At 41.8% G+C, this 24,863-nt stretch overlaps 1 protein-coding gene across 1 annotated transcript in view; it reads right to left on the reverse strand.

Annotated features, from left to right (window-relative positions):
• Positions 1-24,645, reverse strand: part of LOC131939224 (dystroglycan 1) — a 63,419-nt gene extending 38,774 nt beyond the window's left edge. The window contains exons 1-3 of the mRNA XM_059297425.1: positions 24,416-24,645; positions 21,104-21,147; positions 3,665-3,706 (exon numbers count right to left, since the gene is read on the reverse strand). The gene's annotated coding sequence lies outside the window, so the exon portion shown is untranslated. The remainder of the gene's footprint in view (positions 1-3,664; positions 3,707-21,103; positions 21,148-24,415) is intronic.
• Positions 24,646-24,863: the final 218 nt, after the last annotated feature.

Below are 24,863 nucleotides of genomic sequence, written 5' to 3' on the forward strand. Positions count from 1 at the left end.
ACACATACATGTGTAGCAGCCTCTACAAACATACATGTGTAGAAGCCTCTACAAACATACATGTGAAGCAGCCTCTACAAACATACTACACACTTACAAGAAAAGCAGCCTCTATACACACACTCACAAAACATCTACACACAACAATGTTAGAGCCACATTCCTCGACTACAGCTAGCTATGTGTTCATTCTCTTGGCCTAGCCGGTAAAACATGCACAAGTCTACTTCAGCTGCTATGGTGTATCTTATGAACAGAATCGGCATTTTCGTGCAAAAGATAAGGGTTATGGTATAGGCTAGGGTTATGGAATAGGTTGGGGTTATGGACAGAGGCGTAGCGACCCTTCCCGGCGCCCGGGGCGAACTTTCAATTTGGCGCCCCCCCCCCGCTTATATATATATATATATATATATATATATATATATATATATATATATATATATATATGTGTGTGTGTGTGTGTGTGTGTGTGTATATAATTATGTGTGTGTGATAGTGTGTTTATATATAAGCTTGTGTGTGGGTAAGAGTGTATTTGTGTGTGTAAGCGTGTGTGTAAGCGTGTATGCTACAGTCCGGACAAGGTTTAATAATTACATTGTATGATTTTCATTCCTTAAAACTTTACCACAATTTAATTCCCATTAAGATGCGTTTAACTTTTTTTGCGAAAGATTAGTAATGTCAGTAAAAAAAATTAAGCCTGATCTGTGTTAGAGGGTAGTTTGTAGCTAACGCTAATATGTTTAGACCAGCCTTTTATGTTCTAGTTTTGAACGATCTCTGTTGTGATATGGTACATAGTTGAATTCGAAGTTTGTTAGAGTAAGGACACACATGTGACATACAAGAAGAAGTTATCAGAAATATTTATTGTTCACATTGGAATACGACATGGGTATTTCGTTGATTGGTTGATGGTATGACAAAACAAGCTAGAGAAAACAAACTTGAATCCAACGGATGTTAACAGCTCGTAGTCTTGGATTTCGCAGATTTGCCCTGCCTTCTCGCACACAGTTTCTTCCAGGCATCTTTTCGGGGGGGGGGGGGGGGCGAAGCCCCCCGGAAAAATTTTTACGCCCCCCCGAACGAAATGAAATTTATATAATTTATATATAGAAAATATATACTTTTAACAGTGTCCGCCCCCCCCCCGAAGAAAGTTTACCGCCTCCCCCGTCCCCCCGAAGATTTCAAGTGCCCCCCCGGAGAAAAAAGTCTGGAAGAAACACTGATCAAAAGTATCTGATCTCTCACGTTGAAGTTGAGAGAATCGTAAGAATCATACAAAGAACTAGTCGCGTCTTTTTTTTTTTAACAAAACTGGCTATTGAAATTGTACATTACGCGTTAATACACTTGGTTTCTTTACTAAGTGTTAAGAGAGTTATCTACTCACCAATCCAGTACAAATACTTGCGATTTTTGTTAGCGAAAAAAGCGCCCCCCCCCACCCCCACACACACTCATCACAACCATCTTGGACAAAGTTTGTAGAGCGGTTTTTAACGTAACTAACTTTTTACTTTCTCGTATATACGAAGTATAGAGAAAGTATTGTAATCGTGCACAAAAATCACTTGAAATTTTAACAATTTTCACCGTATTACACCTCAGTCCTTCATCACATCCGAAGTATAGAGGACTTATTTTAATCGGGCAAAAATTATCAATCCAGATTTATCAAAATTAAGAGGTTTTATGCGTAATCCAGTCTGAAAAACTGGGCTTTGCAATTCTGTCCGTATGTCTGTGTGTCTGTGTGTCTGTCTGTCTGTCTGTCCGTGTGTAAACACGATAACTTGAGTACCGTTACAGCTAGGTTGATGAAATTTCATATTTAAGTATTTTATCAAAATCGTAGATCCGTATCAACTTTTGAGCGATTTCCGATAACCGGAAGTGGTACTTTTTCTACTTTGAATTTTTCAAAAGCCTATAGCTTGAGTACTATTACAGATAGATAAATGAAATTTCACATGTAAGTAAAAGATCTAATTCTCTACCTTCTGTTAAATTTTGAGTAATTTCCATTGACCGGAAGTAGTAATTTACGCTACTTCCGATTTCTCAAAAAACTAATGTAAATTTTTAAAGTACTAATAATTTTGCGCACTATTATGCACTTTTTTATTTGACGTTCACTTGGTGTGCAATTCTTTTGTCTACAAGATTTTATTCTATTTTTAAAACTTTAAGTATTTAAAATGGATTAAGAATCATGTCTATAGTCCGAGTTCCCATCCCCTGTTGTTTTATATAAGAATATTCGAGAAAGTTTAGGGGAGATCACTCCCGGTTTATTATTTTTTTTAAAAATGTTACACAATTATACAATGCACAGTACAATTCGTTTCTTTCTGAGAGCTAAAGGTTGTTTACTCAGAATCCTGTGTAATTTTGCTATTTTATTTAGCCTAAAAGCGCCCCCCTGCACCATCTTGATAAATGTCACTAACGTATTTTACAGTTCAACAATCGTACAATACGTTTTAATACAATTGGTTTCTTTTAATAGTGGTAACGTTTATCGACTCAACAATCTAGTGTAAATTCTTCCGTTTTAAGTCTCGAAAAAGCGCCCCCCCCCCATCTAGGAAAAGCTTCAAAGCGGTTTTGCCGGTCACTGTTTCTTAAGAGTATATGTTTTACATTAAGAAATCAAGATAGAAAACAGTTAAATCAGTATGTAAATGCGTGTAGCCATTACATTTCTTAACTTAGACAGTTTATAATTCAAAACTGCAGCATAAAATCAGCTTTAAAAAAATTTTCCCACCCCTTTTGGCGCCCCCATAGGGGCGGCGCCCGGGGCGGCCGCCCCCCCCGCCCCCCCCTAGCTACGCCTCTGGTTATGGAATAGGTTGGGATTATGGTATAGTCTAGGGTTATGGTATAAGCTAGGGTTATGCAATAGGTTGGGGTTATGGAATAGGTTGGGATTATGGTATAGTCTAAGGTTATGGTATAGGCTAGGGTTATGGAATAGGTTGGGGTTATGGTATAGGCTAGGGTTATGGAATAGGTTGGGATTATGGTATAGTCTAGGGTTATGGTATAAGCTAGGGTTATGGTATAGGGTTAGAGTTATTGTAAAGGCTAGGGTTATGGTATAGGGTTAGAGTTATTGTAAAGGCTAGGGTTATGGTATAGGGTTAGAGTTATTGTAAAGGCTAGGGTTATGGTATAGGGTTAGAGTTATTGTAAAGGCTAGGGTTATGGTATAGGGTTAGAGTTATTGTAAAGGCTAGGGTTATGGTATAGGGTTAGAGTTATTGTAAAGGCTAGGGTTATGGTATAGGGTTAGAGTTATTGTACAGGCTAGGGTTATGGTATAGGGTTAGAGTTATTGTAAAGGCTAGGGTTATGGTATAGGGTTAGAGTTATTGTAAAGGCTAGGGTTATGGTATAGGGTTAGAGTTATTGTAAAGGCTAGGGTTATGGTATAGGGTTAGAGTTATTGTAAAGGCTAGGGTTATGATTAAGATGTGGTTTTACGTTGAAGACTATGGTACCATCAGAAAAAAAACTTATCATAGAAATTCGATCTGATTTGATTGAAGTTAGAAGGATTAAGGGTAGCCATCATACACCCCGAAGTTAAACAATAACTGTATCTACATTTTAATAAATTTATTATTAGCATTCTTAAACTTACCTGAACGAAATTCAATCAATCACCAATTGTTTAGCCCTTCACCTGAAATTTAAAAAAGCAAAAATACTTAATAAGATATTCCGAACATTGTTGGATGATCTGAGACCTCAGATCTGAAGTATAAAGACAACTGTATTAACATATGTGACAGTAGCCACATTACCAAACAGTAGCGTACACAACACAGTAGTATACACACAACACAGTATCATACACACTACACAGTAGCATACACACTGTACAGTAGCATACACACTGTACAGTAGCATACACACCAAACAGTATCATACACACCAAACAGTAGCATGCACACCGAGCAGTAGCATACACACCGAGCTGTAGCATACACACTGAGCAGTAGCATACACACCGAGCAGTAGCATACACACTGAGCAGTAGCATACACACTGAGCAGTAGCATACACACTGAGCAGTAGCATACACACCGAGCAGTAGCATACACATCGAGCAGTAGCATACACACACAACATGATAGAATACACACCACACAGTAGCCCACACACGACAACACACATTCCACAAAACACACCCTTTTCCGTCCAACCCACACCCAGAAACCCCACTGAAATCACCAACCCCACATCAGCTAAGATCAAAGTGCACCAACAAAGTAAACCAACACAATACATAAAGTCCCTTGTAGACATCACAATTGAGGTTCCCAAGAAATTTGCACTCTTGGCCCTCATGACATCGGAGGAAAAACGATTTATCGAACTAAAAAAATTGCTCCGTTTTGAATTCCATCAGTTCCCAAACCACTCGCTTTAATCATGGTAAAAACTTTGAAGTCACGCCCAAAACCTTGAGTCATGCTGACAACAATTTGAGAACCACTGCACTAACAACGTGAGGTATGCAAGGAACAGGAAAGAGAAGAGATGAAAGGTGCAGAGATCTCATGGAATTAAAGGCTTATCACAGACAATTGCTGTGTGGGGGAGCTTATGAAGAGATAGTACTAAAATGGTTGCACTCTTAGTGTCAAATCAGAGCTTGAACTCTGAGAAGAGACAACTTATAAAACTGCGGGTATTTTAGTGAGACCTTACCAACTGCGGGTATTTTAGTGAGATCTAACATAACTGCGGATATTTTAGTGAGACCTTACAAAACTGCGGGTATTTTAGTGAGACCTTACCAACTGCGGGTATTTTAGTGAGACCTAACAAAACTGCGGGTATTTTAGTGAGACCTTACCAACTGCGGGCATTTTAGTGAGACCTAACATAACTGCGGATATTTTAGTGAGACCTTACAAAACTGCGGGTATTTTAGTGAGACCTTACCAACTGCGGGTATTTTAGTGAGACCTAACATAACTGCGGGTATTTTAGTGAGACCTTAAAAAACTGCGGGTATTCTAGTGAGACCTTACAAAACTGCGGGTATTTTAGTGAGAACTTACCAACTGCGGGTATTTTAGTGAGACCTTACAAAACTGCGGGTATTTTAGTGAGAACTTACCAACTGCGGGTATTTTAGTGAGACCTTACAAAACTGTGTGGTATTTTAGTGATACCTTACAAAACTGTGGTTATTTTAGTGAGCTCTTACAAAACTACGGGTATTTTAGTGAGATCTTACACAACTGCGGGTATTTTAGTGAGACCTTACAACCTGCGGGTATTTTAGTGAGACCTTAAAAAACTGCGGGTATTTTAGTGAGTTCTTACAAAACTGTGTGGTATTTTAGTGAGACCTTACAAATCTGCGGGTATTTTAGTGAGACCTTACAAATCTGCGGGTATTTTAGTGAGACCTTACAACCTGCGGGTATTTTAGTGAGACCTTACAACCTGCGGGTATTTTAGTGAGACCTTACAACCTGCGGGTATTTTAGTGAGAACTTACCAACTGCGGGTATTTTAGTGAGATCTTACACAACTGCGGGTATTTTAGTGAGACCTTACAACCTGCGGGTATTTTAGTGAGACCTTAAAAAACTGCGGGTATTTTAGTGAGTTCTTACAAAACTGTGTGGTATTTTAGTGAGACCTTACAAATCTGCGGGTATTTTAGTGAGACCTTACAAATCTGCGGGTATTTTAGTGATACCTTACAAAACTGCGGGTATATTTGGTATTATTTACTACAAAACGGGTTACAATAAAATAGCGGATGAGTTGGTGATATAAAGTTACACAACGGCGGGTATTTTAGTGAGACAAACTTATAACACGGCGGCTAATATAATGAGACAAACCAACAAAATACCGGATGAGTTATTGAGCTGATATAGCGTTGCAGGGTTTAATGAGAACAATAGAAATTTGTACGCTAGACAGGAATGTGAATTTAAATTTGCCCTGAAAGTCTACCAAGTTATTGAAAATACGAAGCATCCTATATTGTTACAATGTGTTAAGCTTAACAGGAATAGTCGTGTCTTTGTTTTGATAAGCTCATTCCACAGTGCACGTGTGAGGTTTTGTGTGCGAAGTATTAGTGAGCAAGTGGGTTATGGGGGTGTGTGGGGGTGAGCATTCAATTACCCGACCCAGCTAGGGCGTTTATGAACAATCCAACATGGGCGATAACTCCGCCGTTATCAGGTTACACAAGGGCGGGGTCGTGTAGTGTGACAAGCGGCCGCTCGGCTCTTTGACAATTTGAACCGAGGCTTTGTGTGTGCTGTTGACTAGTCGAGATAAGCTGAGACGTGCCAGCTATATTAGGGCATTGGTCAACAGGTCTTAGCTGACCACATCTTAGTTGTGTGGCTGGTCACATCTTAGTTGTGTGGCTGGTCACATCTTAGTTGTGTGGCTGGTCACATCTTAGTTGTGTGGCTGGTCACATCTTAGTTGTGTGGCTGGTCACATCTTAGTTGTGTGGCTGGTCACATCTCACATATGTGGGTGGTCTTGTCTTATACGTGGCTGGTCACACCTCAGATGTAACTGACCAACACAATATTTGACCCATTCCTCCATGTGCAGGTTACTTGGTCACATGGCGAGTCTGGCAACACTAGCGTCAAAATCAAGAACGACTATCTAGTAGCTAGAGATTTAAAACAGTAACAACATAACAACTTGAAACGTCACCATCTCTCCCTCACACCCAACAAATGAACACATAAAGCCTCCCAGATCCCACTCATCCCCCCACCGGTTGAATCCGCATCTAAAACCTCTCTTTCCCCAATTGAATCTGCAACTGAAAATCTCTACCCCCGTACAACTGAACCTGCATCTAAAACCTCTACACCTCCACCCCCAAGTGACCGTGCATTTAAAACCTCTACCTTCCCACCCCCAACTAAACCTGCAACTAAAACCTCTACACCCCACCCCACCCCACCCCCTGAACCTGCAATAAACACCCCCCAGCTCCGTGCCATGCAGTAACACGTCTACACGACCCGCATATTTGACCAAGTGACACGTCACGTCTATCTACAGCTGCTCACAGTTTCCGTTTCAACCAACACAGGCTAACTAACAGGCGGAAAACATTTTACATTGCTGTACCGTCTGATGATGATCGCACACCAATAAGTTCATTACATTTGTATCATTTGAATATTATCACACTTTGATGAATTCCGTCATCAGTAAACCCAAACACGAATATTAATATGAAAAAAAGGATATAATAAATATGATATACAACAGCGTACAACAACAATGCTATACACGTTACAGCTTTATATTAGAATTATTCTTAGATCGACATCGTATGGCAGGCAGCAACAGCCGGTTGTCCAAAAAATCTGTGAAGTTCAACTTGAGACACACTCCCCTACCCCGCAGACATTCAGTGGACTCATGTCTTCTCTGTCATGAAACATTCTAAAATGATCTCCCTTCAAAGATCTACATCAGAAGATCATCAAATGATCTTCCTGAAATAATCCTTCAACTCCAGCTCTTGAAATGCCGAAAGATTTCCTTCGTCAACGAGTCCGCAACAAGAGTCGACTCGAGATTTTACAACGTTGAGATATTCAGATATGCAAATTTTCAATGTTTATTTTTTGTAGCCAGACATCAACATGACAAAAGATTCTCCCCCCCCCCCCCCCCCCACCCCTCCCCGAGACACATTACGCTCAGTTGGATCAGGGAATCATCTTCAAATTGCAGACGGCCAGTACTTGAAACCACGTCTGAATTTCAACCAGGATCTGCATGGATTTATAAGCTTAACGGTATTGAATTTATGCTCGTCATCGGCAGCAATCAAGTGGGAGAAAATACGAGGGTAGTCATCGGCATAAATGTACGTTGATCGTGTTGTGTGATCTCAAGTCGATCGTCTTGTGTGATTTCACACTGATCTTCTCGTGTGATCTCACGTTGAAGTATTGTGTGATCTCACGTTGAAGTATTGTGTGATCTCACGTTGAAGTATTGTGTGATCTCACGTTGAAGTATTGTGTGATCTCACGTTGAAGTATTGTGTGATCTCAAGTCGATCGTCTTGTGTGATTTCACGATGAAGTCTCGTTAAAAGATCAGATACACAAGTTGTATCGTATCTTTGTTTATATAATATTTTGATGTATAGGCCACGTACACACCAAAAGCGTTATTTACACATTATGATGCAGTGGATACAAACACCAAGTAGTTGATGTTGTTTATGTTAACTGTAGTCAAATCTAACAAGAACCACTACTGTTAATTACATAAAGACGCCTGCATTTTAAAAATGTGGGTTTAATTTGAACTTCGTTGTTAATAAAAACAAAAACGATTGTTTATCAATAGCAACTTCCTTAGCGTCTTACTTTTATTTTGCACACAACATTGCTTGTGGAATTTTTCGTACGACAACTGCTTAAGGTATGGGGTGAAATTACCGTAACCCGCCCGACTCAGCACAAATGAGTACCGAGCATGGCGGCATCTCAGCCGTACAGGTGTGCCGTGTTACCTGGTGCTCACGTAAGGCAGCGACATGTCTAAAAATAGCAGGTAATTACAGAACACGTGACATTTGATGGAATGAGAAGTGAATACTTCACCTTACACTGTGAAGTGTGAATACCTCACCATGAAGGGTGACACCGTCCAGACAAAATTAGGACGTGTGTATCTCAGGGGGGGGGGGGTGACATTACCTCAGCGAAATGGTGGAGTACGTTGAACACATCTGATGCTGAGTTTGTACCAAGTTTAGGATAACACGGAGGAGCTAATTATAGTAACAGACATCGGATTTTTCATTCAAATATAAATACACAACAATATTTTTAGGACACATACATTTATGAAACAATATTTTAGTACAAAAATAACGCAAGGCAAAATATACCAGGACTAAAATATCACAGAACTAAAATATCTCAGGACCAAAATATCTCTCAGGGTCTCCTAACAATGGGCTAGTTTACAAATAGTACTAAGATAATCGTCAACTGGGGGCACGTTGAAGATTTGGATGTGTAGATTTTAGAACTGGGGTGTCAGATCGGGATGGGGGGGGGGAGGGTACGGAAGAGTCAGTTCTCGGTGGTGTTAGATCCGTGGGGTGACAGACCTCGGACTGACAGATCCGTGCTGACTTGACCGAGCTGTGTGTCGAGGGACCGACCTTTGTTCCGAGTAAATGCCGCTCTCATGTTGCAGCTAATGTCATTTGGACTGGATTATTTTGGTACAAAAAAAAAAAGTTAAACCCGGATCCTTATAAATATTAAATATGAATATCTCCCTAAATATTTCAGGTTCCCTGAGTGCAATGTAATCCCTCGCCAAAGCCTCGAAATAAACATTTTTTATTATTATTGCGGAAACATGTCAGCACCATATTTATCTCCCTTCTGTGTTGAAACACATTCTAGAATGGACGTTTGTTTTTATGCTTATTCACACTAGCACCCCAAAACTCCTCAAACACGCGCGGTTTTATCACGTGACTACCGGTGCCAGAGATGCACTGAAGACGGAACTAAATCATCGTCCGTCAACAAGCGCCGGTCTTTGTCCCACCGCCACACAAACTGCATCTCGCACGGTAACCGTTTCAATTGAACACAATTAGATAGCCGGCTGAGTCTGCATGCAATGACAATAACTGCTAAGTCTGAAAAAAAAAAAAAAAAAAAAAAAAAAAAAAAAAAAAACTTTCCATAAAGAAATGCCCCAAGTGGACGCCAGCCTCACCTTCTCATCATTTTAACCGTTTTCCAAGAAATGTTTTCGATTCCAGTTGTCGAGTTTACCTGGTGCACGAGCTTATCGAGTGTTCCAGCTGTCTGACCACTCGCCCAAGCCTCCATCAACACGGCAATCCTTACATCGTTATCCCCTCCCACGGCTCAACGTCCATCTCTCCATTCAGCCGGGCTTACCGTCTACAGCTAGGGGACACAACTACCAGCCTTGTCGGGGTGTATAGCCTCCCTTGTACGTCCCCTTTAATTGTTACGGCTAGAGATAACCTCGGCATCACATGGAAACAACATGGCCGACGGTGTGACGTATTCGCCTGACGCCATACCGGCACCACGGGGAGATAACGTGTGCGTTTATTTTTAGCTCAGACACAATTGGTATTTTATTATACAGGTAATTTACCTGTGGGACACGTTTTATTTCATGCAGGTATCTGATGCGCCTGCATGTGCAGATAATATTGGACGGTTAGGGAAATGGGAAAAAGGCATCGTTAAAAGCTTTTACAAAATTAGAAGAAGCGTCACTACATGAAGGACTGGATGTAAATAGAAATTAAAAAAAAATATTACATGCCTATGTCAAGGGAAGAAAAGGTAAAATGTAAACTGAAATAAGACATCGCACTTTCGAAAACGTAATCACATTTAAATATCTTGAAACTTTGATGTGCGAGAACAATGATCTATTAATAGAAATCAAGCAGAAATCAAAGAAATAATTTATGAAAGGAACATGGTTTAGTTCAGCAGCTAAAACATACTGAGAAATAAAAACTTAACTAGGAACACGAAACAAACAATGTATATCACAATATTCAGACACACATCAGATATGCCTCCACAGAAAAATTACAGACACAAACATATACACACATCACAGACACGCACACACACGTATGAACGAAACAGAGAGACCATAGACACGACAAAGGTCACCCCGTGTTTTATGTATCGCCCATTGGTCACATGACCATCACATTGGTGTAGTAGCCCTGTAGTGACCACCAGTTCCAGATAATGGGCTTTACAATGGCGCTGATTTTTCAAACCAGCCCGCGGTTACTGGCCGAGAGTGACAGGTCAAAAGGCACCGACGTGACAAGCGGAACAACTCACGGGCCCTCGACAGATCGCCAACAGACGGTGGATGCCATTAGCGGTGGATTAAACTTTAAAACATGAGGCCAGGAGCACAGTGCTAATATTTAGCACAGGCGATAAACACAGGCGGGCTTTATAGGTTGGTGTACTGGTAGTGGAGGGGTTCTTGTGCTGGTAGTGGAGGGGTCCTAGTGCTGGTAGTGGAGGGGTTCTTATACTGGTAGTGGAGGGGCTCTTATGCTGGTAGTGGAGGGGCTCAAATACTGGCAGTGGAGGGGTTTTTGTACTGGCAGTGGAGGGGTTTTTGTACTGGCAGTGGAGGGGTTTTTGTACTGGTAGTGGAGGGGTTCTTATACTGATAGTGGAGGGGTTATTATACTGGTAGTGGAGGGGTTCTTATACTGATAGTGGAGGGATTATTATACTGGTAGTGGAGGGGTTCTTATACTGGTAGTGGAGGGGTTCTTATACTGGTAGTGGAGGGGTCCTTGTGCTGGTAGTGTATGGGTTCTCATACCAGTAGGGTTCTCATGCTCGTAGTGGATGGGTTCTTATCTTGGTGGTCCTCAAAATGTTAGTGGAAGGGTCTTCATACTGGTAGTGTAGGGGGTTTTCATAATTGTAGTGTAGTGGTTTTCATATTGATATTGGAGTGGTTCTCGTACTGATATTGGAGTGGGTCTCATATATGGTAGTGGTGTGGTTCTTATATTGGTAGTGTAGGGGTTCTCATATTGGTACACGAGTGGTTCTCATACTGATATTGGAAAGCTTCTCATACTGGAATGGTTTTTATACTGGTAGTAAAGGGTGTTCTCATACTGATAGTCTTGGGGTTCTGATTTTGGTCACATACTGGTAGTGGAGGTTTTTTTTGTTCATCAAGGTCAATTATAAGTAGTGAAGTGGTTCTTATCAAATTTTCAACAGTCACAAATAGCTAAGTGTTTCCCATCATTTCCCAAATAGATAAATTTAATTTACAATACCACACTAAAAGTGGCCTTCGTAAGTAATAGAGGGTGAGTAATACTGAAGTACTTCATGAAGGGCAGGGGGTGAAGAGGATGGACAAAAGAAAAAAAAACAGAAAACAACTGTTGCAGCATTGTTGGTCGATGAATACCAGCACAAAACTCGACTGAGTGATAAAAAAATTGTATTTTCCAGCTTTAGATTCTCGTATATTTAATTTGGTATCCACAGATGTTGCTGATCAATAACTGTAGACATGTGTATCATTTGGTGTAGTCACATACCACGTAGGACTTCAGTGATGGTATGGGTGGACGTATGTGTCATTGGGTACAGTCATCTGAAGGAATGCTCGTTCATACAGGCAACCACTGAGGTCTATGTGGATCCCATCTAGAAATATTAGTATTGTAATTTATGTCAATTTTCGTTTCTAGGGTGAGGTTGTGTTGGTACCAAAGCTACACGGGGTGTTTTGGTAGTAAGGCTACACGAGGGTGTGTAGGATGCTATACGAGGGTGTGTGGGATGCTACACTAGGGTGTGTTGGGGATTACACGAGGGTGTGTTGGGGATTACACGAGGGTGTGTAGGATGCTACACTAGGGTGTGTTGGGGATTACACGAGGGTGTGTTGGGGATTACACGAGGGTGTGTAGGATGCTACACTGTGTTGGGGATTACACGAGGGTGTGTAGGATGCTACACGAGTGTGTGTTGGGGATTACACGAGGGTGTGTTGGGGATTACACGAGGGTGTGTAGGATGCTACACGAGTGTGTGTTGGGGATTACACGAGGGTGTGTTGGGGATTACACGAGGGTGTGTAGGATGCTACACTAGGGTGTGTTGGGGATTACACGAGGGTGTGTAGGATGCTACACGAGTGTGTGTTGGGGATTACACGAGGGTGTGTTGGGGATTACACGAGGGTGTGTAGGATGCTACACGAGGGTGTGTTGGGGATTACACGAGGGTGTGTTGGGGATTACACGAGGGTGTGTAGGATGCTACACTGTGTTGGGGATTACACGAGGGTGTGTAGGATGCTACACGAGGGTGTGTTGGGGATTACACGAGGGTGTGTTGGGGATTACACGAGGGTGTGTTGGGGATTACACGAGGGTGTGTAGGATGCTACACGAGGGTGTGTTGGGGATTACACGAGGGTGTGTAGGATGCTACACGAGGGTGTGTTGGGGATTACACGAGGGTGTGTTGGGGATTACACGAGGGTGTGTTGGGGATTACACGAGGGTGTGTAGGATGCTACACGAGGGTGTGTTGGGGATTACACGAGGGTGTGTAGGATGCTACACGAGGGTGTGTTAGGGATTACACGAGGGTGTGTTGGGGATTACACGAGGGTGTGTTGGGGATTACACGAGGGTGTGTTGGGGATTACACGAGGGTGTGTTGGGGATTACACTAGGGTGTGTTGGGGATTACACGAGGGTGTGTAGGATGCTACACGAGGGTGTGTTGGGGATTACACGAGGGTGTGTTGGGGATTACACGAGGGTGTGTTGGGGATTACACGAGGGTGTGTTGGGGATTACACGAGGGTGTGTTGGGGATTACACGAGGGTGTGTTGGGGATTACACGAGGGTGTGTAGGATGCTATACGAGGGTGTGTGGGATGCTACACTAGGGTGTGTTGGGGATTACACGAGGGTGTGTAGGATGCTACACTAGGGTGTGTTGGGGATTACACGAGGGTGTGTAGGATGCTACACTGTGTTGGGGATTACACGAGGGTGTGTTGGGGATTACACGAGGGTGTGTAGGATGCTACACTGTGTTGGGGATTACACGAGGGTGTGTTGGGGATTACACGAGGGTGTGTAGGATGCTACACTAGGGTGTGTTGGGGATTACACGAGGGTGTGTTGGGGATTACACGAGGGTGTGTTGGGGATTACACGAGGGTGTGTAGGATGCTACACTGTGTTGGGGATTACACGAGGGTGTGTTGGGGATTACACGAGGGTGTGTAGGATGCTACACTAGGGTGTGTTGGGGATTAAACGAGGGTGTGTTGGAGATTACACGAGGGTGTGTTGGGGATTACACGAGGGTGTGTTGGAGGCTAATCTAGGTTGTGTTGGAGGCTACACGAGGGTGTGTTGTCGACAACACGAGAGTATGTTGGAGGCCACACCTAGGTATGTTGCGGTACCGATGCTACCACACTGCCGAGGAAATCTGATATCCCGGGTGTCAGACAGACCTCGCTAGTTGGACCGCCCCGGGCTGACCGAGCCCCATATAATGTGTTTTGGACAAAAAGGTCAGTATAAATATTTTGCCATGTCTGGCATCCAGTTTAATGTATCCGGAGGGGGGTGGTGTGGTGTGAATTAGGGTGGTGGTGGTGGGGGGAGAGGGAATGGTTGTCTGGGAATATTAGCCTCCGGCATCTGTTTTTTTTTTTCCGTTTCCCCAACACAACGCCGGAGCGGTAAATTGGTAGAAAATATCATCAAGGTTAAGAACTCTAAGGAGCAGGAGCGTCTGTTGGAGACAATTATAGTTACCGTCGAAATAATGGGAAATTTCATCGGGAACATCAATATAACATGGGGAAATCATCAACGGGAACATCAATATAACATCAGGAAAATAACATCGGAAATTGAATATAATATCTGGGAAAATACCATTGGTAATAGCAATACATCAGGAATAACAGTATAAAATAAGTGAAATACCATCAAGAATATGAATATAACATACAGGAAAGACCTTCGGGAAAATCAATATGATATCCAAGATATACCATCGGGAATAACAATTAAACCGGGACATACCACCGAAAACAATAGTTTAGTATGAAAAAATATTACCACAACTACTTTCAGAGACACGGAGAAATGTTGTTCTTTACCGACCCAGATAGATCTAGAGTAGACTGTATGACAGACGATGCACCATGCCCGGAGAGATTCTGTCTGCGACCACCGCTACACCTGTCCCACCTGTTACCCGTGCAGGTGATTGACTCCACCGTCTGGCCGGTCCATTAAGTTACTGCTACAACACGGGAACATCTCGGGCAGGTAAAAGGTCAGCCATTTCACAGGTGAAACCACGTAACACGCCCAAGTCAAAACAGGGACACAACACAAAAATGCAATAAATATTTAGCGTGAGTAATTTTATATGTCGACTAGATTAATCAGCACCCCCCCCCCCCACATGACCTTCACCTTCAGACGTAGCGGAAGTTGCCAGGTATTTCTTTACTGTGGGTTTCACTAAAAAATAATTCCGCCATGAGTAAGAAAGGCTGGGCTTTTGTGTAATGTAACACAACGGTCTCATATTTTGACGAAATGTTAATGGTAGTCTACACAACTGGGGAATCAAACTAAGTGGAGCTTAACACAAGTAGACAGTAGAAGTAGACCAAAAATATAATCAGAATTTTTATTAAATTTTTTTTTTCAAAATATCTAAAAATGTTTATGGGGTTATATAAGCTACTGGTTGATACAAGAAACTATAGATAACCACCTTACAACATACAATCATATACTCACATTGTACCACATACCATCTGCTTACATAGCACATCCAACCATCACCATCTGCTTACATAGCACATCCAACCATCACCATCTGCTTACATAGCACATCCAAACGTTTTACAACAGTCAGCAAAACGTGGCCTGTGTTAAAAACTTTCGCCGCAGAAAAAAAAAATCTCGCGAAAGATAGCCTCCCATTGTACACACTTGCACATCGGGTTTTATCATTTAATGGCCTCCACACGAACCTCTTCTTACGTCGGTCCAAACCAACAGATAAGGTCACTCCCCTCCCAGACCACCCCCCATCCCCACCCCCGTTTCCGGCTAGATATGGCTTGTGTTACTCTCGATATCACTCCTTCCCATGTCGTCGCCGCGAATCTATGTCTGTCTACGACAGAAATCGATAACTGCCATCGATATTTTAACTCCATTTATCATCGGTTAGCTGGTTATTCTGACAGTCCGACAACCAAGCCATATTTTGGATGTGAGGGGAATAGTGTGGGAGTAATGTGGGGGGGGGGGTGGGGGAGGTGAAAGCTAAAACTCGGGCAAGGCTCGTACCTCACTTATCAGCACATTGTGACGTCTGCAGATAGCCATATAACAAAGACTGGGGTTTTTAGTCTCAGTTCCCCGCCCTCGGCAAATATGATGGGAACAAAAACACAACAACATGGGAAAAAGGGGTTAATATTTTTTTATAAAACCCCGGGCATAGAAGGGTTAACGTGTTGTGTGCATGACATTGACATGTGGTAGGTCAAAAGAGTGGGACAGTGTAATAAAAAAGTTTTGCTATATCTGCATAGATATGTGATACAGCACAAAACAGTTTTTTACTACGTACATAGACTTTGTAGAGGAATGATAGGCTCTCCTTCGGGATAAATTTAAAAAATGGATTTTAAAAAAACTAGTAAAAGCTTTCAGCTGTAATAAAAAGAAAACATGGATGTAGCATTCCGCGCATGTTTAGGCGGTGCTGCGGTGAATGTATTAATTGTAATGTGGCGTGTTGATGAAAGAACAAGCTGATTCATTTTAAACAACATTATTATCACTTTGAAGTTGTTTTATGAAAGTAATATTGAAGAAAAATGTTGTATAATAAAGGTATAAAGGTTTGTATAATGTATTTATTTACAAAGAGAAACATGGAACATGAAAGTAAATGTATGATGTGTTAACGATCGTTTCTATCCTTTATACAAAATGTAGTCAACAGCCTACTTTAATGGGACATTGTTTAGAGCTTACTGTGTTAGGAGTTATTTGCACTTGGCTTTTTTTTAAAAAAACGTATGCGGTTTAAGGAGTTATCTGCCCTTTACCAGAGTCCCGAGAAAGTTCAGAAAAAAAAATCTTGCAGCATTGTTACAATCACAAAGGGATCTAAGTAATAAAGATTAGGAGCTTTTTAACGTGAGCCTTGTGTCGGAAGTCCCATAAAAATTGTTGCCTAGTCGGTATAACTATATAACTGAACAGTTGAATCCAACTTAAGTTTATTCTGCCACACTGTAACAGGGCAAAGGTTAAACCAGTCAGGGTTTAGCGGGGTTTAACTAATGTGTAAATTAATTAAATTACTTTCAGGTTCAGACAATTAGACCGGACAACACCACACCCCCTCCCCCGGCCGACTAATTATCACAAATTAATTGTGGCAACAGGGCCGGCGACAATTATCGCGTGATTAGATAAATTAGGCCTAATGTGGATGGGAGGGAAAAAAATGTCTTTCTTGATGTGAAATCTTGTTTAAAGCTTGACGCTGGTGGGGTGGGGAATGGGGGTGGGGGAATTAGACCATCATTAGACCAGAGAAACTATCATTAGACCATAAAACGATTATTAGACCAGATAAATTATTTTATTATTAGACCCGTAAGTCTCGAGTTCGAGTAGACCGTCCCAGAGTCCACCCAACTCTGATGGGTACCTAACTCAAGTTAGGGAAAGTAAAAGCGGCTGGGCATAGTGCTGACCACACTATCTCTTCATATGCTGAGGTCACAGAAACAAGTGAACTCTACTTCACTTGCCCCATAGACCGCCAGGTTTGAAAGGGAAACTTTTTAGACCAGCGAAATTATCATTAGACCAGATTAATAATTATTACACCATAGAAACTAGACAGCACATTCCATCATGAAAACTGAAACTAGACCCAAATTAGCGCATTTGTTAAATCAAGGAAAGAAGTCGACAATTAATTAGGCCACACTAGCTCACCAGCTGATGAGACAGGGATGTCCTATATGAGACAATATAGGCCATGGCCTACATGCCGACACAAGTATGTTAAAGATTTTCTGGGCTCCATTTTATTTCTGCGTAGATACAAACGTCTAGACAGAAATCAATACAGCACTTGGTAATGCCCCTTGCTTAATATACTTATGCTGAAATATGCCGGTAAATAGTCAATATTGCAATTTCAAACGCTTATAGGATTCAAGAATTAAAACACATAGATAGCAACTAATATAGCTTTGCAAAATGAAATAGTATATATTATCGAAAAGGGGGTAGGGTGGCCATTATTATTATATTTAGATGGGGGGTCTTCTCAACGTGTTATATACAACGAGCCGGCCCGCGGCATAACATACGCCGCTATTTAGTTGTTTTTTCTACTTTTCAGTAATTCATAATTTGTGAATTCGACAGTACCAACGCTGCCACTGAAAATATTTCTTTAAAACACTATAAGTAGCTCGTTAAGGACCATAACCCCCCCCCCCCTACTTTTAAAATCGTTGGCTCTGTAAACATTTTGAGTGAACACAGCTCACTAAAACCATGAAGGGGTGGGGAGGTAGGGAGCGCGTTTACAGCTTGTTTTCTAGGCGCGTTTGCAGCTTGTTTTCTAGCGGCTCCCAGAAGAGAATTATATAGATCTATATAGATTTTACTTGAAGTATTTTATAAAAATTATGCAACTCAGATTAGCTGGATGAATAAGCTAACACCATTAGATCTAACACAGCACAATGTATTACTGTTGTTTTAAATGAATATGCTGCACGTTTTTCTCCATCTTAACTGGTGAGAAAGTTCTAAAAAATTGTATATTACTATTACAGTGTGTAGTTTATAAAGCAGTATAGAGAAACATCAAATATATCATTCTTATGTAAAAAAAAAATGCTTACGATTCCTATATAACCCAGCATCTCTAGTCACAACAAGCCGATATTTGAATGTGTGTAAACACGTGTAATGTGTCAATACTAGCGCCATTAACCCTTACACGTCCGCAACTCATCAAATTTGTGTAATCTACCGCAGGCATGGACTTTGACCTCGTGGAATGAAAAAAAAATACAAGGCAAGAAACACGACACGCTGCCTACGGCCAGGTCAATTCACGGTGTCAGATCTAACCTAAATAAAGAAGATCGCGTTCCTTTGGCCTAGAATTCAGACCGTCCTTCGGACAATTTTTTTAACACGGACCGTTTAAGACACGAGTCAAGATTTTCTCATTATTTAAATAAACTACCCTTTAAAAAAAAATATAAGAGTACTTACTCTGACAAACATTTGAGAACTTGAGATTAATTTATGCCCTCTTCACCGTCTCCCGACTTCTCAAATCCAGATATATAAACGGTATGGAAATTTTAGAGACACTTACTCGCGGAGAAATCAGGGAGGAGGGGAGCTGGGTGGAGCAGCGAACGTGCCAATCAATAAATGCTGACAGAATTGTAATTTAGTAAGTTCAGCGTTTTGTAACGCTGGTCTGATTTCATGTGATGGTGTTATACAACACGGTGGGCATGTATCGCACCCCCCACCGCTTCATGTGATGGTGTTATATAACACGATGGGCATGTATCGCACCCCCCCCCCCCACCCCACATGATGTGTTATATAACACGCTGGGCATGTATTTCTCCCCTTTCACCTGATGATGTACTGTAACAGTGGACGTATATCCCACGTCCCTTAGCACACGATAGTGTTACATGATAATGAAGAAGCCACGTATTCCACTGTCCACCACTATACAGTGTATGCTATTATGTGAGGTGTTGTTACTGTAATCGATCATTTTGCTGTTAGCTATTTAGAGCGGCCGATAGCTTGGTTATAGCGGCCAATCGCTGGACTGGACTCCATATTAGCGTGGTCACTATTTGGTCATGTAGGCCTTCTATGTTAAATGGCCCTCACCAGACGTATTCTATGTTTGAGTGGTCATTTACTGGTCATTAGTTTACGTTGCTATTTACTAGAGACACACATTACATGGTCCTTTACTGGACATACAACATTACAGTGATCATTTACTGGACATACACCATTACAGTGATCCTTTACTGGACATATAATTTTACAGTGATCATTTACTGGACAAATAATAGAGTGGTCATTTAATTATTTCAGGCTACAGTTCTCATCTCATGAACTAAACTAGTTGGTGAGTTCAATTTCTCACTCTTGTTTATTAGTGGTCAAGTTTATCCAGCCTAACACTCTCACACTATGACTCGCACGGGTCGATATGTAAGAGGCACCCCATAACCCAGACCCGCCCTAGCCCATCACCTCGACCAGTCCTAGCCCATAACCCAGAACTGTCCCCAATTTCCTGCCCAAATTATGAAACGATCAGTGGAAGAGAGTGAATGGCAGGACGAAATAACGGCTTTAAGCAACGATAGATTCAATGGAGAAAACTCCGTGCCGCGAGAAACTGGGTCAGTGGGACAAGATGGCCGCCAATACAAACACGCCCAGAAGAAGAGGGACAGGAACACGGTTCGATAACTTATTTATAATTCATTAACCAACCCTCTCGGAGAAGCTCATTAAAGGTGTTGTTGTATGCTAATGACCCTGACCCTTGTGTTTGCGTATTTACGATACTTCTCATACCTGGTTTTATGAATTGTATTCCCAATACTCTACCCCTGGATTTATTTACTATCCGTAAATAAGCCACCAACTGTTACACTAAATTTTCTGACACCCATTGTTAATCTATTCTAATTATTGTGACCATATTTTTATTTATTTTAATATTCCGACCAGCGTTTTTATTTAATAGCAATACTTCATACCCCTGTAATAACATAACACGTGACCCTGATCTTACATAAGCTTAACACATCCAACCGTTCAGTTAAAATATTCACTACTAACCAGACCGTAGTAGAAGAATGAAAGAATGTTAAACAGTTTTTTCTCCTTCCATAGAGCACTCGGCCCCTACCTCACCCCCCACCCCCCTCGGCCGCCTCTCGGTGAGTAATGACACTGGCAGTCATTTCCTCGGGGCCACTTTAGTAACATTATCTTAAGTGACGTCCGCCCGGGAGGGTCGCACGAGACAGTATATTATGTCACGGTAGACTGACAGGTAAAAAAAAAAGGGAGGGAGGGAGGGAGGAGAGGGTAGGAGGAGAGAGGGATGATGTTGGGAAATCCCAGAGAAGAAAGGTCGGGTCTGATGAAACTGGCGAGGCTAAAAACGGTTCCACCAAGTCGAGCCCCTTACAGTGCTACGGCGCTTGGATTAAGATAGCAGAAAAATAAACAAACACATTTTTGGTGAGGCCGCCGTGATAGATGGCACAATCTCAGGGTTTTCCCCGATAAAAATGTCGGTGTACATATTTTCAAAATAAACACACATTTACAAGGGAAACTAATCTTACCTGTTGTTTAATGCGGACAGGTAAGTCACAGCGGGAGCAGGTACCTGTGAAGTAGAAGTAATTAGCATAATTAAAGGTATAGGTAAGGTGGAGTAGTTAAACAAGGGCAAGGCGGCATGTGGTTTATATTGTTCATGGCTTGACGTTAATGAATCATTAATGAGCGAAACATAAGGGCCCCACTTCTAAACAAAACATCAACGCCATGTAATCATTTAACAGGCCATAAAACTCAACTAATAAAACAACGCATGGAGCGTGGGACACTCGTAAATCAATCATAAATCGATCCGTTCAAACAAAACACTGCCAGGCGGCTCATCGATACTGATTTACACTAACCTCCCCATCGAAACTGTCATTAGTATCACTGAGCCGATGGGGGAGAGGGAAATTAACTTGCCACACGGCCAGCTGGTGATCATAAATTAGGGCCCTCGTTCAACTCACGCTCTACCCACCCTCGACCGTCAGCTCAATGTTTGTTTACCAAATCTAAGACCATGCGTAACCCGTGCATGAGTCACACGGTGCCATAAATCAAACATGGCATACAATATCAGAGCCGTTGACTGCAAAAATAAAGCCATGATTCGAATTACAAGAAAAAAACATTTCGATATGTGATAGCACTTGTAATACCTTCGGGATAATTACATCCCGGGGTGATGGACTGAGCACTGTTTTCAATCTAATGTTTCTCGTTCAACACGCTTAGGTATCCTTGAGGGGTATCAATATCGTTGAGAAATGGGCCAACGCAGTATATGGATAAAACAACCGGGCACTCACTAAAAGAACTGTATAACAACTGGACACTCACTATAAGAACTGTATAACAACTGGACGCTCAATAAAAGAACTGTATAACAACTGGACACTCACTAAAAGAACTGTAATAAAACTTTACACTCACTTAACGAACTGTGAAACAACTTGACACTCACTAAAAGAACTGTATAAAAACTTTACACTCACTAAAAGAACTGTATAAAAACTTTACACTCACTAAAAGAACTGTATAAAAACTTTACACTCACTTAACGAACTGTGAAACAACTTGACATTCACTAAAAGACCTTTATAACACCCGGATACTCACAAACAGAAATGTAAAACACCCCGACACATACTAATAGAAATGTAGAAGAACTGGACACTCACTAAAAGAACTGTAAACCACCCGGACACTCCCTAAAAGAACTGTATATCAACTGGACACTCAAGAAACGAACTGTATAACACCCGGACACTCACCAATAGAAATGTAGAAGAACTGGACACTCACTAAAAGAAGTGTATTACAACTAGACACTCACTTAACGAACTATATCAACTGGACACTCACTAAAAGAACTGTATATCAACTGGACACTCACTAAACGAACTAACCACGTTATGTGTGATCAGCTAGCGCCTCTCCCACCATGGGCCAATCCATGATCGGTCAATAATTACACACACGTAAAAAAAAGTCTTGCATAAGAATTATTGATTTGAGTGTAACGGATGTGTTAGCTCCCCCCCCCTCCCCCACAACATGATTTCCCATTGGCGATCAGAAACGAGGGTGGATCAACAACCCCCCCCCCCTTTGATGGCGCCTCGTTCACTATAAAACAGCGGGGAAACCCGACATGACAAATAAAGATACTACTGTAATTACAACAGACTACTGCGTCAAGTTTGGGTTATTCCGAAAGTACGTTATTGCAACTATTACTAATACACACAAGTGATTTATTTCCGAACAAAGAGGTTTTTTTAAGCACTCAAAATAAAAATCTTGAAAAACCAAATTTCCATTTTTTTATCGTACACAAGTGGCATGCAAAGTGGTACAGGGCCATTGTTTGCAAAGTTAAAGATGGAAATATTTGGATAGCGTTTTTATAACAGCCCCATCTTAAATATGCCGTACTCGGGTTTTAGCGACAGGAAGGGGAGGGGGAGGGGGGAATCCGTTTGTTTTAAACCTAATGTAGCGTATATCATTCCTGGAGAAATCCAGTCGGGATGTATTCAATTAATAATGCTGTCAAATTAAATAAAAGATGAACAATTTTATGGCTTGAACATTAAAAAAGATTTACTGTGTTTTACTGCTCTCCTTATCAAAGGACAAATAATTATTTTTTTTTTATCGGGGGATGCGAAGTCTCTTTTTATCATAGCCAGGTAAAAAAAAATACCATTACAAAAAAAAACTAAGATGAAAGATAAAATTAAGCCTTTCCTCCTTTACAATGGGCCCTCCCGTCTCTCCAGTGCCCAGCCCCCCCCCCCCCCCCCACCAGTCACACAAACCCTAAGGACCATCAGTACCGCAAAGATGTAGGTTGATAATACTTCAAAGGGAATTCGATAAGTACATAGTGATACAAGATAACGCTATCTTCTATACCGTTGTGGATTACTTGAGCGATAAGAGGTCAAGTGGAAGAATTCAGTCCAGGACTAAGGTTTTCGTACCACTGAGGTGTACAGTGTAATGGCAGGGTGCTTGACCGGTGGTCAGTATACAACGTGAGGGGGCAGGGGTGGTCGGTACACAGAGTCTGTCAAACCTGTGTGGTCAGTACACAGCGTCATGACAGACTGTCTGAGAAGTGGTCAGCTAGCTAACCTGACATACGCGAACTGCTGACAGGCACACTAAGCGGTGATGATAGGCATCAACAGCAATATCGTCTTACACTCAACCTTTTAACTGACCACACAGGTTCAACAGTTAACACAGGTCTAACAGTTAAGTGACCACCTGGTATAAATGTTAACTGACCGCACAGGCCCAAAAGTTAACTGACCACACAGACCCATCAGTTAGCACAGGTTTAACAGCACAGGCCTAACAGTTAACACAGTTCTAACAGTTAACTGACCACACAGGTCCAACCGTTAACTGACCACACAGGTCCAACCGTTAACTGACCACACAGGTCCAACCGTTAACTGACCACACAGGTCCAACAGTTAACTGACCACACAGGCCCAACAGTTAACACAGTTCTAACAGTTAACTGACCACACAGGTCCAACAGTTAACTGACCACACAGGTCCAACAGTTAACTGACCACACAGGCCCAACAGCTAACACAGTTCTAACAGTTAACTGACCACACAGGTCCAACCGTTAACTGACCACACAGGTCCAACAGTTAACTGACCACACAGGCGCAACAGTTCTAACAGTTAACTGACCACACTGGTCCAACATTTAACTGACCACATAGTCATGATTTATTCTATGTAGGTCTACACACATAGCCAAGTAAATATCAGTTCTTAGCAAGAAAGTCAATTAGGTTTACCTTTCACAGCTTTTAATTACTCCAGGGTTTAATTACTTCCAGATAGAATCAGGTGTACACATGTAATTAGTCCCCAACTAATGAACCACACAGTGCGAATAACTGCGACAATCTGTTCCTCAAAGTGATTTGTTCCACAGCACAAGTTTGATAAACACCGCTGTTGGTGGCGCGGTACTTGAATATCGTTAACTGGCCGTACACCGCCGGCTATACGGAGTCAAGCAGATCTATGTGTTCGTGCTCGCCAGGCTAGGCGGAGATCCATTGACGTTGGTCGTATCCGCACACCTTTACTGTTATCTCAAACCACAAAACGTAAGACGGGAGAAAAAAAAATCACACACGACTTTCACGTCTGAAACTGTGTCAAGGACAATAGAACGTTAGATTGATCTGGCACTTGTACACGCCGGCCCTCGGTAAACGTGGGCTGATGGGACAACAC

This window comes from Physella acuta, unplaced genomic scaffold (genome assembly GCF_028476545.2).
Source record: "Physella acuta isolate Inbredline_101_S28 unplaced genomic scaffold, ASM2847654v3 ptg000269l, whole genome shotgun sequence".
Classification (NCBI taxonomy): Eukaryota; Metazoa; Mollusca; class Gastropoda; family Physidae; genus Physella; species Physella acuta.